The following is a 7,461-nucleotide window of genomic DNA, read 5'->3' as shown; positions in this document are numbered from 1 at the left end:
CAGTTGTTGAGACTTCTGTAAAGAGGAAGATTACATCAAAACTGGCCATTAAGGCTTTATGATTTAGCTGATTAAGAATAGGCCCGGCATGGCCAAGCGTGTTAAAGCGTGCGACTCGTAATCTGAGGGTCGCGGGTTCGCATCCCGGTCGCGCCAAACATGCTCTCCCTTTCAGCCGTGGGGGCGTTATAATGTGACGGTCAATCCCACTATTCGTTGGTGAAAGAGTAGCCCAAGAGTTGGCGGTGGGTGGTGATGACTAGCTGCCTTCCCTCTAGTCTTATACTGCTAAATTAGGGACGGCTAGCACAGATAGCCCTCGAGTAGCTTTGTGCGAAATTCCAAAACAAACAAACAAACAAAAGATTAAGAATATATTTAATGTTAAAAGAGTCTTTGGTAAAAGAGCCGGCAGATATTACATATTTAGAAAATACCCACATTATGTGTATTTACAGAGGTTGTCGTTTGCTAAAGACTATTTTAACAAACATTATAATAATGTCGTACAAAAGTTATACAGTATAGATTTTCTTGTAGACAACTGAAGTTTATGTAATAAACTACAATAACATCTTACAGTTGTTATACAGAGTAGATTTTCTAGTAGACAATTGAAGTTTATCTGACAAACAATAATAATTTCTAACAGATGTTATACACAGAAGATTATCTAACAGATACCTGAAATTTATCTAACAAAGTATAATAATACCTACAGTTGATATAGAGACAACAGAAGTTTATCTAACAAACTATAATAATGTCTTACAGCAGTTATACACAGTAGGTTGGTTATCTAGTACATAACTGAAGTGTATCTGACAAACAACAATAATGTCTTACAGTTGTTATACACAGGAGGTTGGTTATCTAGTACATAACTGAAGTTTATCTGACAAACAACAATAATGTCTTACAGTTGTTATACACAGTAGGTTGGTTATCTAGTACATAACTGAAGTGTATCTGACAAACAACAATAATGTCTTACAGTTGTTATACACAGTAGGTTGGTTATCTAGTACATAACTGAAGTTTATCTGACAAACAACAATAATATCTTACAGTTGTTATACAGAGCAGATTTTCTAGTAGATAATTGAAGTTTATCTGACAAACTATAATAATGGCTTACAGAGTTATACACAGTAGATTATCTAGTAGCTATCTGAAGTTTATAATAATGTCTTACAATTGTTATACACAATAAAATACCTAGTAAATACCTGAAGTTTATTGGAAAACAAAATACTATCTTACGGTTGTTATACACAGTAGATTATCTAATAGATATCTGAAGTTTATCTAACAAATTGTATGATTATGTCTAACAGTCGTTATAGGCAGTAGATTATCTACCAGATACTTAAGGTTTATCTAACAAATTATAATAATGCTTACAGTTGTTATACAAATAGGTTATCTAGTAGATAACAGAAGTTTATTATATATGTAAAAACGGCTGGTATGAATAGAGAAAGCACTGTGTAGAGGAGCGAACAACGTTTCGACCTTCTTCGGTCATCGTTAGGTTCACAAAGAAAAAAAGGGTTACTGACTGATGGCTGACCACATATTTGAAGGCGGTTGTGTAACTGAGAGTAGGAATGTAGAGGGCGTGTTTAGATGTTGGATATATTTATTAATATACTTATAAAGGTGTTCCATTGTATTGGTTTATTTTGGGCTTGAGTTGTTGTATAGATTAGGCTTCCTTAATTTTGCGTTTATGTTTGTTTCTTTATATAGTATTTGGATGTTTTCTATGATTAGGTTGTATTTATTTGACTTGCAGTGTTCGTAAACGTTTGAAGGTGACTTTTTGTGTTCTTTTATTCTGGTTTCCATTTTTCCACTTGTTTCTCCAATATAGAAGTCGTGGCAGTTATCACATTGTATTTTATAAATAATGTTGGTGTTGTGTTTGTCAGTGTGGTTTTACATAGTATAGACCTTAGTTTTGTGCCTGGTTTTAAATAAATTTGGTATTAACTGTAATGTCATATTTTGTTACTAGTTTTTGCCAAATGTTGGTTATTTTTCTGCTGATGTTAGGAATATATGGTATGCAGCAGTTTATGGTTTCGTGATTTTTTAAATCGTGGGGTATATTTACTTTTGTCAGTTGATTTTGCTTTTTGTTTAGGTGTGTGTGTATAATGTTATCTACGGTTTGTGGAGGAAACTTGTTAATGTAGATGAAGTATTGTGAGCCTGACGATGGCCGAAGTAGGTCAAAACGTTGTTCGATCCTCTACACAGTGCTTTCTCTAACCATACCAGCCGTTTTTGCATATATAATTTTCTCTACAAGTGGGATTTCTCGTCATCACGGATTACAAAACTTTATTTAATAAACTACATAATTTTGTCTTACAGTTATTGTACAAAGTAGATTATCTAGTAGACAGCTGAAGTTTATCTAACAAACTGTATGATAATGTCTAATAGTCTTTATAGACACTAGATGATCTAGTAGATACCTGAGGTTTATCTAACAAATTATACTAATACCTACAGTTGGTATAGATAGTAGATTATCTACTAGATAACAGAAGTTTATCTAACAATCCTTATAATAATGTCTTACAGTAGTTATACACAGTAGATTATCTACTAGATAACTGAAGTTTATCTAACAATCCTTACAATAATGTCTTACAGTTGTTATACACAGTAGATTATCTAGTATATATCTGATGTTTCTCGAACAAACTTCATAATAATGTCTTATGGTTGTTTCACAGTATATTTTGTAGTTGATACCTGAAGCTTATCTAACAAACTATAATATTGTCTTGCAGTTGTTATACACAGTAGATTATCTGGTAGATAATTGATGTTTCTCGAACAAACTTTATAATAATGTCTTATGGTTGTTATACACCGTAAATCATATAGTAGATACCCAAATCTTGTCTCACAAACTCTATTATAATGTTAGATATTTTTAGAAATGAACATGCTTCGACAACCAACTTATATCTACTAGTTTATAATATTGTTGTGTATGATTAGCCAGCCATTAAACCAACTTGTCTTTAAACTTTATATTGTTGTTGTACAGGAACAAACCTTCAAAAGCGAGTTTTCTTTACATTGTTATAATATTTTTGGAAAAGTTGTTACCAGTGTATTTCCCAACTATGATAATTTTGTACATTGTGTCTCTGATCTTATGGTGGCACATATTGCTATATTTAAATATCATTCGACTTGAAGACGGTCTAAGAAATAATTTATAATAACAATAGAAACAACAAGATGAAATTTCACTTGTTTTTACTGATATTCTACCATGATCTGTCGAATTATTATTTTTTCCTTTATATGTAAAATTTATATTCTCAAAAGTAGTTACCTCACCTGTCCCTAAGGCACTGATGAAGTATTCACACTATTTGGCTCGTGTCCACGCCCAGCTTATCTAACTATTTGGCCAGTGTGTATCTATCTGAGTAACGCCCTCGAGCGACTACCCGAAGAACTAGGTCAGCCTCCACCCATACTATCGTTAATGCTAAGAAACACTGGTTGGGAAAGTTGGACGTGCATTATACATTCGAGATTTATAGAAGACAAGCAGATAAATAGTGGGTGAGTAAATCGCCTGTCTCTCTTCTTCTAAGCATCCAAACACCAAGTAGATGTCACAGTATTTTTACTGTTATAACAATAACGTTTTAATATCACCTCGGTACTACGTCTTCCACTGGGTTGTAAACAGCTTAGAGGAAAGCCCAAATATTCTTCGTCCGTAGTTCAGCAATCCTAAGTCAATAAATTTTCAAATATTTTTTACATTAACCAAGTGTTCCTATATTACTCAGTAAAATTTAAGTAATGTTTACATGTATTTAGCTATAATGTATTAAGACAGTTACTCTTATACTAGTGTTTACATGTACTTTGCTATAATGTTTTAAGACAGTAAGTCTTATACCAGTGTTTACATATACATAGATATAATGTCTTAAGACAGTAAGGCTTATACCAGTATTTACATGTATTTAACTATTATGTCTTAAGACAGTAAGGCTTATACCAGTATTTACATGTATTTAACTATTATGTCTTAAGACAGTAAGTCTTATACCAGTGTTTACATGTACTTAATTCTAATTACTTAAATCAGAATGTCTTATACAAGTGTTTATATGTACCTAGTTTTTAAAGTCTTAAAACAGTAAATTTTATACTAGTGTCTGCATGTACCTTGTTATAATATCATAAATCTGTAAGTTTATACCAATGTACTTAGTTCTGGTATCTTGAATCTAAGTTTTATGCCAGTGTTTATATGTACCTAATTATAACATCTTAAGTCATTGTGTTTCATACCAGTGTTTATAGATATATGGTTTATAGGCTTTATTAGGCCTACTTATTATAAGTTTTATATTTGGCTTCATGAAGATAGCTGTATTAGGCCTACGTATTATTGAAGACCCTATTTTGTTATTCGTTTCGCATTTTGAAGTGTAGTAAATATGAATGTGAAGACAGATATAAATGTTTAAATCTCTGATCAGACTTCAGTAGATAGTTGTATGCTAACCTTGAAATGTTAGTCTATAAACCGCCAAGAGATATGGTCGAGGTTTCACTTGATAAAAGCAACTCTAGTTCTTATCGCCTGCGAAAGTCCTCGCATTAATGAAGAGCTACATATATTTGAAACTCTGTGTCACGTACAGTTTGCAGATATATTCCGAACTACCGCGCAGGGTTTGTTATTTGCATTTTAGTTTTAATACACTGACTTTTTTTAGGATAATCCTAAGTAGCAAAAGTGTTGAAAATTGAAATTATGAAGTAACCGTGTCACCGAAACAATGTTTTAGATTTACTGGTTATACTCTGACAAATCAAACAGTATAGTAGTTTCTCTAGGTATCCTCCGACAACTCAAATAGTGTAGTAGTTTTACTGGTTATTCTCTGACAACTCAAACAGTGTAGTATTTTTTTCTAGGTATCATCCGACAACTCAAATAGTGTAGTAGTTTTACTGGTTATTCTCTGACAACTCAAACAGTATAGCAGTTTTTCTAGGTATCCTCCGACAACTCAAATAGTGTAGTAGTTTTACTGGTTATTCTCTGACAACTCAAACAGTGTAGTATTTTTTTCTAGGTATCATCCGACAACTCAAATAGTGTAGTAGTTTTACTGGTTATTCTCTGACAACTCAAATAGTATAGCAGTTTTTCTAGGTATCCTCCGACAACTCAAATAGTGTAGTAGTTTTACTGATTATTCTCTGACAACTCAAACAGTATAGCAGTTTTTCTATGTATCCTCCGACAACTCAAATAGTGTAGTAGTTTTACTGGTTATTCTCTGACAACTCAAACAGTGTAGTAGTTTTATTACTTTATCTGTGACATGCTATTCCAATAGTTTCAGTGGGTATACCATGTAGTAGTTTCAAGAGGTAGCTTCTGACAACATAAATTATTTTCTTGTGTTGTCTACATGTGAAACTTTTCTTCACATATTAGATTTACCTGAGTGAATGGGTTATGAAACCTGTAATCCACACATTAATTTCATCGTAGCATACCTGTAATAAATACATTAATTTTACCGTACTATACCTGTAATACACACATTAATTATACCGTAGTATACCTGTAATCTGCACATTAATTTTAGCTCAGTATATCTGTAATCTACACATTAATTTTACCATAGTATACCCTTAATATACACACTAATTTTACCGTAGTATACCTGTAATACACACATTAAATTTACCGTAGTATTCCTGTAATACGCACATTAATTTTACCGTAGTATAATCGTAATACACGGATAAATTTTACCATAGTATTCCTGTAATACACACATTAATTTTACCTTAGTATACCTCTAATCCGCATATTAATTTAATCGTTGTGACGACTGACATGACTTTATTCCTGCACTGTATGGTCCACTTTGTTCAACAAGCTAGTCTGACATGACTTTGTTCATAGACTGTGTGGTCCACGTTGTTCAACAAGCTAGTCTGACATGACTTTGTTCTTGGATTGTATGGTGGAAGTTGTTGAACAAGCCTGTCTGGCATGACTTTGTTCCTGGACCTAATAGTGCAAGCTGTTCAACAAGCCAGTCTGACATGACCTTGTTCATAGACTGTATGGTCCACGTTGTTCAACAAGCCAGTCTGACATGACCTTGTTCATAGACTGTATGGTCCACGTTGTTCAACAAGCTAGTCTGAGATAACTCTGTTCTTGAACTGCATGGTACAAATTGTTCAACAAGCTGTTCTGAGATAACTTTATTCAACAAGCCAGTCTGACATAACTTTCTTCCTGGACTGTATGGTCCACGTTGTTCAACTGGCCAGTCTGACTAGACTTTATTCCTGGACTGCGTGAAGTTATTGGGAGATAGGAGATGTAATCTTATGTCAGGGTAACAGTTAGCTGCAGGCAATATTAGAAGGAATAATAACTTAAACGAAGCCACTGGGAGAGAGGAAATGTAATCTTACACAGGGTTATAATCCTGTCAGTAAGTTACTAGGTATATCAGAAAATCGGGACGATGAGAAACATCTCCTGGTGGTCACAGGAGAAAATGATGTTTCAGCCAATTATAATGTCATATTAGAAAATCACAGGAGAATTACAAGCTGTATCACGATCATAGTAGCATGTTACGTGTAATTTAAAAAAAACATTAATTCAGCTACGAGTAAAACTTATCGATAATGGACAATGATATTTAAAATATAATGCACACCCTTAGTTTTCTAAATGGTTGTTGTTAAGCTTAAAATTACTTGTTCATTTTTTTTACATCGAAACCAGATTTTTTTGCGTTGTAAGCCCCCAGACTTACTGCCGAGCCACCAGGAGACGTGTTCGACAAATTGAAAGAAACTAAAGCTTTTTTATCTTTATAACTCGCTTTTGTGAAAAGATTATAATGTTTTATCTTTCAATCCGCATTTGTTCCTATAAGATTTAAGTAATAATATGAACACGGTAAATTATTTGATTTGAAATACTAACTTGAAACAAGAAAAACTTTAAATAGTTAAATTTGAAACTTATTACAGCTATAAATGTCTGTTCATGTTTGACCTTTATTAATCGTAATTACTTAATTCAAGTTTTAAATGTGTACAATTTATTTAATGTTGTGAACATTAATATTGTAACAACTTTGCGAATAATGTTGAGTGTTACATGATTTTAAAGAAAGCTTGAATATCATTCGAATCATGACAGTGGAATAGGTGTATTAACTTTATTTGATTGTTTTCCACCGATTTTCAAAGATAAATGGAAAAAAGAAAGCGTATAGAAAGACAACTAACGTACGAAACGACCCAGTGCTTCTAAAAATAGAAGACAGAAAATTGTGAAACAAATACAGTTAATTGCTTTGACACACGAACGGTCTAGATAGAAAGATGAGAATGAAATGTTTCTTTCTATTG

The 7,461-nt window shown here is 32.8% G+C and overlaps 1 protein-coding gene across 2 annotated transcripts in view; it reads left to right on the top strand.

Moving 5' to 3' along the window:
• The first annotated feature begins 3,458 nt into the window (after nt 1-3,458).
• The window catches only part of LOC143245401 (serine/threonine-protein phosphatase with EF-hands pef-1-like), a 47,200-nt gene continuing 43,197 nt past the window's right edge, over nt 3,459-7,461 (top strand). The window contains exon 1 of one of the 2 annotated variants that reach the window (XM_076491697.1): nt 3,459-3,600. The gene's annotated coding sequence lies outside the window, so the exon portion shown is untranslated. Of the gene's footprint in view, nt 3,601-3,651; nt 3,779-7,461 lie in introns of those variants that run through there. The other variant, XM_076491700.1, reaches the window with a different exon arrangement.

The sequence above is a fragment of the Tachypleus tridentatus genome, chromosome 2 (assembly GCF_004210375.1).
Source record: "Tachypleus tridentatus isolate NWPU-2018 chromosome 2, ASM421037v1, whole genome shotgun sequence".
Taxonomy (NCBI): Eukaryota; Metazoa; Arthropoda; class Merostomata; order Xiphosura; family Limulidae; genus Tachypleus; species Tachypleus tridentatus.
Note: the sequence above shows the minus strand (reverse complement) of the source record. Positions and strands in the feature narration are given on the sequence as shown.